Source organism: Mus caroli, chromosome 17 (genome assembly GCF_900094665.2).
Source record: "Mus caroli chromosome 17, CAROLI_EIJ_v1.1, whole genome shotgun sequence".
In the NCBI taxonomy this organism is placed as follows: Eukaryota; Metazoa; Chordata; class Mammalia; order Rodentia; family Muridae; genus Mus; species Mus caroli.
Window position 1 is genome coordinate 61,057,016 of NC_034586.1, and position 8,972 is coordinate 61,065,987.

At 39.3% G+C, this 8,972-nt stretch overlaps 1 pseudogene; it reads left to right on the forward strand.

Moving 5' to 3' along the window:
- The first annotated feature begins 676 nt into the window (after positions 1-676).
- LOC110312290 overlaps positions 677-8,972 on the forward strand; it is a 34,461-nt pseudogene continuing 26,165 nt past the window's right edge.

Genomic DNA, 8,972 nt, shown 5'->3' on the forward strand with positions numbered 1-8,972 from the left:
ATATATTTAGGAATATCAAATATAATTGTTTAGGAATTAAAATTTGTATGTTTAATGAATACACATACACACACATATATGTATACACATACATATATGTCCACGCACACATATATATATATATCACATATCTTATGGACTGATGAGAACCCAACGAGGAGCTAACCCACTCCGAGAGCTTGAGGGTGGGCAAAAGTTCTCAAGAGACTTACTCTTCAGAGGGAGATGAGCATGAAGAAGTTGACCATACGAGGAACAGAGCATCCCAGACAGAATGTGTTTCCTACCCAGAGCGTTTCCTTGGGCTACATAGAAGTGGCCCTATCTATGGTTCAAACTTTTAGTACGTTTTTCAGCCTTCAGAGTAGGAGCAATCAATAGCACACCTCATCTGATGATAATCACTTTCTTGATACCTTCAGGGGTAGGACCAGAAGAGGTTTTTATTGCCTTGCACACACTTGCAAAGCACACTTCGATGGGTATATGATTACGTATCTCTTTGAAAAAAGACGTTGGTGAAATCAGATCCTTCTGCTGATTTCTCTCGGCTTCCTTAGTTCTGATTTGATGACTGTTTTTCTCCATGTTTTTGCCCGAGGTTGGGGATTGTACAGATTAACTCTTGTCTTCACCAGCATCTTAACACAGACAAATGCCACTGACACAGTGCGGGATGGTGAGGTGAGCTGGTAAACAGCCTCACGAGCTTTCACAACAGTGTCCTTTCTGAGATCGGCTTTTGATGAAAGCAAGGAATATCAAGTATAATTCTTTAAGAATTCAAAATTTTATGCCTAATGAGTATGTATAAGAATTAAAATAATTGTGGTGGAATATGAATTTTTAAGCATTTTTCTTTTCTAATATCATCAATATTTCAAATATATTTGGGAAAGAACTAATATCATGATTTCATAGTATATTAAAATAATGGTACTCAACATTTAAAAATTAATACTTTGGTATTTGGGGTTTAGAGAAAATCTGTCTATCCTCTATCTATCTCTATCTATCTCTCTATCCTCTATCTATCTATCTATCTATCTATCTATCTATCTATCTATCTATCTATCCTCTATCTATCTATCTATCTATCTATCTATCTATCTATCTATCATCTCTCTACTATCTTTTATCTGTTTTATCTATCAGCTATCATCTCTTATCTATTTATCATCTATTTCTATATCTCTCTATCATCTATTTTATCTATCATCATTTATTATCATCTATCATCTATCTTTATAATTCTCTATCATCTATTTTTATCTATTATCTAACTATCATCTACCTATCATCTCTATCTCTATCTATCCTCTATCTATCTATCTATCTATCTATCTATCTATCTATCTATCTATCTATCTATCTATCTTCTATCATCTCTCTCCATCCTTCTTTCCCCTTTCCCTTTCTTTTTAGTTTATTTCTCTCTCCCTTCTTCTCTCCCTCTGTTCATATTGCTTAGAATGTAATTTTGCCCTTGTGTTGCCAAAGGAACAAAAGGGACCCACTGAAGGGAGACCAAGCTATCATACTTTTCCTATGCCTGTACTCCAGGATCAGAGACAGGGAAAATGCCAGAATGAAAAACTGCTGTGCATCTCTCTTTAGCACTGATGACATCCCCGTTGGCTGCACATGAGGAGCTGTGGTGGTCCGCTCAGTGCCATTCTACAAGAAGTGCTGGTCACGGACTCTGCCTACTCTAATAGGCAGGGAATAAGCTCATGTGGTCAAGCCTCTTCACTGAAGCTGGGAGGGAACATTCTCTACCTCCAGCCTATAAACTATATAAACACGATCCCCGTGAGCCTTAATACAGACTTGTAGCTAAGATAACAGGATGACCCCTACACTGAGACAAGAAGTAGGAAGGAGGAGACGTACAGAATTGAACATAACTGTGAAAAAGATCAAAGATCACAGTTCCTTGATATGGGATCAAACAGGCACTAAATTCTATTTGAGTGTGTGACCATGGTATCTATGAATTTCAGGATAGGCAATACTTTCTTGGTTAAATTTTCAGAAAACAGAAATTGCGTGATTTGTTTTGTTTGCTGCACTTTACAAGAAACTGGAAATAAATTATTTGGTTCAGGGACAGAAATACACTTAACACAGGAGGCTACTATCATAGCCTTTTGCTGAACCCTCATGGGTAAATATCACTTTGGATAGCTTTTTGATATTTAATTTAACAGAAGCAAGCAGACAACCTTACTGGGATGAAACATTGTGGCCAACCTTAGTATGAAAAACTTTCTATCTGATAATGTCTAATCAGAAAGAGGTTTCATAAACTTTATTAATTAATTTTATTTTTCTTTTATCAAAAGTTCCCCATTTCTGTATAACTAGAACTTTCAAAAGTATATTTAACATCATTGCCTGCCTGTGTTCAAGTTTTATTTGAATGGATTAGGCCACTGTCTTTCACATTGATTTTTATCTTCTTTAACTTTGCATCTATGGTTACTATATATTAAAAACCAGACTCATTAACAAACATGAAGTCATACACATGAAAGGAAGTTGACTCAATTTTTGTCCCTCTAGCCTGTCCAATCTTCACCCCTTGTCCTGTAGACATTTTTACCAATCCTAACCTGACTTGGGATGCCTTTGATGTTCTCAGAGCCTGTCAGGAAAGCATCCTAATGGATCCTAATAATCCTTCTTGTATGACTATCACAAAGAGATATTTAGCTCAAACACAGACACTCACAGAATCCACTTCTGAAACAGAAGAGGTAATTTCAAATGTGTTATCTTAGACTACTTTCAAACTGAGTTCAATGAGCATATACTTAATAATAAGGCAGAAATATTCTAAAGACGTCATTGAATTGCAAACAAGTAGAAAATACGTGTAGTTCAGAGAATTTCCCTCCCTCCTCAGTCCCCCTACCGTCCAAACCCCTCCAGGAATCCCATTCTGCCAGCTTGGAAGTGCATCTTTCATCGTCAGAACTTTGATGTTCCTAAGATGTAAGAATACAAAAGGAGAAGCTCTTTAGATTCCCTGCCCCCTTCAGACAGAGTCCTGCCTTGACTCTCATGTCTCACAGCTTTGAAGTCACACACATCTCACTGTGGGCAACACGAGCCATTTCTTGTAAACCGTATTAGGCAGTTTGAGGAAAAAGCTACTCAGAGTGGCAAATGTTGTTGTGAAATATTAGATGGGCCATCAGGTGACACAGGTTCTCAAGGTCGGAGCTGGAATCAGTAGATGGCGGCTTTCATGGTTGGAGAGCATGTGGAGAAATTCTTGGAATTGTAGCCACTTGAAAAGAAACAGCTTTCCCTACGGTATTCAAGCAAGGGGCTGTTAAATACTTCTCAGATTCCTGGGAGAGCAAGACATTTAGCTACACAGCCATTGAGTCCTAAGGCTGGTGTGCTCAGAATGCTCTGAAAATGAAGGAATAAATATCATTTCTCGGTGTTGTTGGAAACATCCAGATGCCTCCTGGTAAGATCCTGTCCGCTCGACTTCTGCTTTAGAAGCTCCTCCGTGCATGTTTGGTTTTGAGCAGACCACACTTAATCAACAATGCACTGAAGCCATGCAGGAAGGGAGACTAACTAAGCAGAATGGTCTGGTCATGAGCCTGATAGGTCACCCCTTTTCCAAGTACATACATCTAGAAGTTAAAACCCAGTGTTGCCAGATACGCAGAAGTTCCAAGAGAGGGAGGAAATCTGATTTTTTTTTTTTAACCTGTGAGAGCTCTTGCTGGTAGCCAACATTTTAAAATGTTGGCAACGGTGCAAAATTAAGAATGGGGGAAAGTCAAATCCAACTTGCCTGTGAGTCCGATTTGGCCCCAAGAACACTTTTGTGACATCTGGAACAAGTAAAGAGATAATAAAGCTGATGAATAAATAACTTCCCTCATCCCAGATGGGGACAGCAGTGAGATTGCCTGATGTTAGAATCGTGGACGGGTAACCTGGACATCTCTGTGTGCTTGTGTCTTCATCATGGTGCTAGCTCTATTCTTTGGAGTCACAACTCAGAGTCCATGCAGTGTGTGGAGACAGCCTGGATATATTCAACCTTTGGGGGACCCTCTGTTACCAACAGTATACCACCTTGGCCATATGGTGGGGTGGTGAGTTAGACAGAACTGAGCCATCTCCAATGTGAAACCATATGATGTGTCTGAGTTATGGGTTCTGATCCAAAAATTAGGGAAACTGATGCTTCATAAACTGACTGCGTGCTTTGGTGGACCAGGGTTTACCACAAAGCTAGAACATGAGGAAGTCACTCCTCCAATCTTTCTCCATGCTTCCTGCCCTTCTATTTAAGATGATTTCTTTTGTTAATGAGTATGAAAAAATAATATAAGTTTACTTAGGGAAATAAATAAGCAAACCAAACAAGAATCAACACACCCAAACATCTTCTACCCTCAGTGTAAAGAGGCCATGGAAGTAATCAATTTACCAGAAGGTGGGAAGCTAGCAAGGACTTGTGATATTTATGTGTCAGAAACCCTGTGGCCTTAGCTTCTCCTTGAAGGGACCAAGAGCCTTTGCTTATTTAAATACACTTGAAATCTCTGGCGAATGCCTATCCAATAGAGAGGCAAGTGTCTGATGCTGCTGCCCGGGGTTCATTCCCCATCAGGGATTTCACCCAAGTGCCCGGGGAAGAAAGCATCTGCAAGTATTTGTCCTTTATAACTTGTCATTTAAACAAGCAAGCAAGCAAGCAAACAAACAAACAAACAAACCCTCAGTGTTTCAAGTGGGGGAGGGGTAGAAGCAATATTTAACTGGCTTGGGTTATACTTGTTTACATAAGTTTCCATTTGAGGGTAGGCAAGATGGCTTATGGAAGGAAGGTCTCCCCACCAAGCCTAATGGCCTGAGTCTGATACATGCCTCATGGTGCTCTCGGTGATGGATAATCTGAATGGCAGAGGTGTTCCATAGTATTCATATAACCATGCCATACACAAAAATAACTTAGTAAGCTATAGAAAGAAAAATCACTTAACATGTACTCCTCTCACTATACTGCCCGTTATTGGAAATAAATTAAAATTCTAGAAGGTGATGTTAACCATTGTAGAATCTGGCTTATTGTAACTGCATCCAAAGGGTGGACAGAGCAGTACAGTTGTATGGAGATCACTTCATTTACAAGTTGATATGATAGTCCAGGGTGAGAAGAAGTCAGTAGTTTTACTCTTCTTACCAAATAAGTCACACACACACACACACACGACAGGTATGTGTTCCATCTCACAACATATACTCTAAAACCTAAATGGATTAAGCACAAATCACTGTTTTCCAGCAAAAATAAGCAAATCAATCAATATACATTTTGTAACTCATAAGTAACTAAATGACTATTATTTGGAAGCTAGCCAGAGACAGGATTAAAAACACTTAGTTCTTTTTACTTTGAACTCCTGTATAGTCTTTATGGAAAAAGTAGATATGCGTATACACTCTTAAATGGATTATGAAAAATGAAGCTTGATCAAGAGCGTTTAACGTGTTAGGCAGTGAGATGGAAGTGTTGGCATGACCACCAGTGGGTGCATTTTATTGGCTCCTCTAGTTGAGAGAAGCACAGGGTTTGATGCTTTGATGACAAACACTGGCAAGCATGACTTCAGGGACAGCACGCCATGTGGATTTCCGTTCTGAGAGATGTCTGAATTTACTGAAATTGGGGCTTTCCTTCCACAGTGACACATTTTCTGTTCCCGGTGTGACATGATCTCAGCTGTATTTTTTAAGTGAATCATTTTGTATTTCTGTGAGTGAATGGGCTTCCTCAAGAGTCACATTTCTGTGTGTTCTGTGTGTTTCTGGACTCATGTTTTAAGTCAGGGACCTTCACATGGTTTCTCCTGAGGCTGTGACTTTTCCTCTCTGTATCTTGTCATTAGGTTCAGGCCCCTACAGATGACACAAAATGATCGGCTGTCAGGATGCTCGACCTACTACGACCACATCCACATGTTTTGGGGGTAAGGACATAGCTATGTAATTTTCAGAACACCACTCAACTTACTGCAGACATCAATGCTCATTGTTCCTATTGTTATTAATAATTTCATATTCAATCTTGCGTTTACTACCTGAAGTCTGATGGGAAGACAGAGAAAGGACCAAAACATATGGTTTATACTGTGTTCTGTTCCTTGCTTCTTGTTTGTATATAATATTTACATTTTCCATAAGCAAAGGGCTCGTGGGCCCATGACATATGGGAAAATGGAAAGCAAAGCAAAGCAAATACAAGGTAGGTGTGTAGAATATCTAAGTAGGGCACATATAGTCCTAAGATGTTACACTTCCCATTCAGACAAGAACTTGCTTCTAACACACAAAGAAGATAAGAGCATTCTAAACACATAATGATCAGGAGCTCTGCTAGGCTTTTCCTTCTTTCCTGTATCAACACATAGAAAGAAAAGCCAGCAGGCTGACTCTCCCTCTTACTCTTCCTCTCCTCCCTCTTCCTCTTCCTCTCCTCCCTCTTCCTCTTCCTCTCCTCCCTCCTCCTGCACCTGGCTCTCCTTCTCTCCCTCTCTCCTCTCTCCACCCTGGCTTATAGAGTCAGATGACAGCCCTCAAGGGTCACTTCTCTGTTTCTCACTCTTCCTGTTGAAGCAGAACCTTTCTGGTTATCCCTGCCCTCAGACTGGATGCTAGCTGGCCCACAAGGTTTGGCTGTTTTGTCTACCTCTCTGCTACCACATCTGGCTTTTTACATGAGTCCGGTGGTTTAGATTCATGTCAGCAAGCACGAGACTAGAACTTTTGCCTGCTGAACCGTCTGCTTACTCTTTCTTCCACTGAGTCTTGACTCTTGAGTAAGCCAAGAGTAGAGAATTTTGGTAGGGAGTGTTCTTTATTAAGGAATAAAGTGAAAATAGCTGAGATAGCTTTGCGAAATACTTCTATTGTGCTAGAAAAAAATATACACAACTCTACCAGATATAATAAATAAGTTGGTCAATTTCAATTATTCTGTTTATAGGTTAAACAGTTTTCTCTTTGTACTTTAACACTGGAATTAATCCAGGAACAATAACATGTTCCTATGATCTCAGCTTCTTATGAAGCTAAAGTGAGATGATTTTTTTCTCTAAATTATTGTTTATTGTAAATTTTCTCATACAATATATCCTGATCACACTTTCTCCTCCACCAGCTCTTCCCAGATTCTTCCTACCTTCTCACCAATCCAATTCCGTATATTTTTTTCTTTTCTTTTCTCCTTCTTTCATTCCTTCTCCCCTCTCTTTGTTTAAAAAACAAACAACAAACAAACCCAAACAAACCCAAAGCAACAAAACATACAACCAGAAACCATAATATAAAAACAAAGACTAGTAAGATTTAAAACAAAACAAAGCAAAACAAAACAATAATGCATAACACACACACGCACACGCACACAGAGTTATACACACGCCACTACCATCACCACCACCACCACCAACCACACCACCACCACCAACAACAACAAACCTTTGAATTCATTTTGTATTGGTCATCTACTCCTGGTCATGGGGCCAGCACTCAAGTGTGGTTAATACACCCACTGAGACTCCATTGGAGAAGATTAATTTTTCTTTTGCATCCAGGTACCAATGGCAGATAGCTTCTTTATTATCTACTCCTACCCATGTCTACTTCCTCTTCTTAAAACTAAGACCCCCCTCTGGCTTAAACCTATGCATGGCCTCCATTCCCTACCACAGTCTTTGTGAGTTCATATGTGCATCTATCCTGCTATGTCTGGAGGTCACTGTTTCCCTGGAATTGTTCATCCCCCTCTGGTTCTTACAATCTTTCTATATCTTCCATGTAGCTCCCTGAGTCCTAAAGGGAGGGGTTTGATGAAGACATCTCACTCAGGACAAAATGCACCAAGGACTCTCACTCTACATATTGTCCAGTTTTAGGACTTACATTTTCAGACTTCAGTTTATTATCATCATGGCAGGGAGTCTGGTGATAAGCAGGCAGACATGGTGCTTGATAGAGCTAGAACTTGCTCCCTTCTTTCAATTATATTTGCATGAGCTTTCTGTTGATGATTTCCTTCATTGTTTAAGTCTTTCTTTTAGTTCCTTTTTACAAGTGGGAAGGTTAGCTGGATGGAGTCTTACCCTGAGTTCACTGTTATTCCATTTAGCATCAAGCATTTCTTTAAACTTTTTATCTCCTTGAAAACAGAACTTAGCTCCAACAAAATATTTCCTGATCCTCCTTTCTCTTTAAACTGTGTATATGGCATTTTTTTTGTCCAACTTGTTTCTTTTTTAGTATAAGTCTGCATAATGGTAATTACCAATAGCCACGTGACAGAGTCACTATTAAGCTCTCTTGAAATCTCCTCTGCTAATACTGTTAATGCAAACCTCTTCAATTTAGCCCCAGGCAGATTTTTAGGGCAAAGGACAAAAAGCAGCCACATTCTTTGCCAAAATATGACAAAAATGATCTCTAGATCACTTTTGAATATTCTTTCCTTCTGAAACTTCTTGAGTCAGGCCAGTAAAATACAATCAACCTCAATACCATGTTCCTACTCTGATAACACATTAAGTCCAACTTTAAGATTTCAACTATTTTTCTAGTCCAAAGTCTCAAAAGTCTCTTACATATTCCTCTAACAAACAGTGTGGTCAGGCTTATCATAGCAATACCTGAATCTGTGATACCAAACTTTGTCTTTTGCAAAAAGTGTTCTATTGCAGTGAAGAGACACCATGGCCATAGTAACTATTTAAAAGAAAATATTTAATTGTGAGTTGCTTACAGTTTCAGAGGATAGCTCACTATCATCATATTTGGGGAGTGTGGCAGCATGCAGGTCAAAATGGTGCTAGAAAAGCAGCTGAGAGTTTTATATCCTAATTCATAAGCAGAGAGAGAGAGAGAGAGAGAGAGAGAGAGAGAGAGAGAGAGAGAGATGA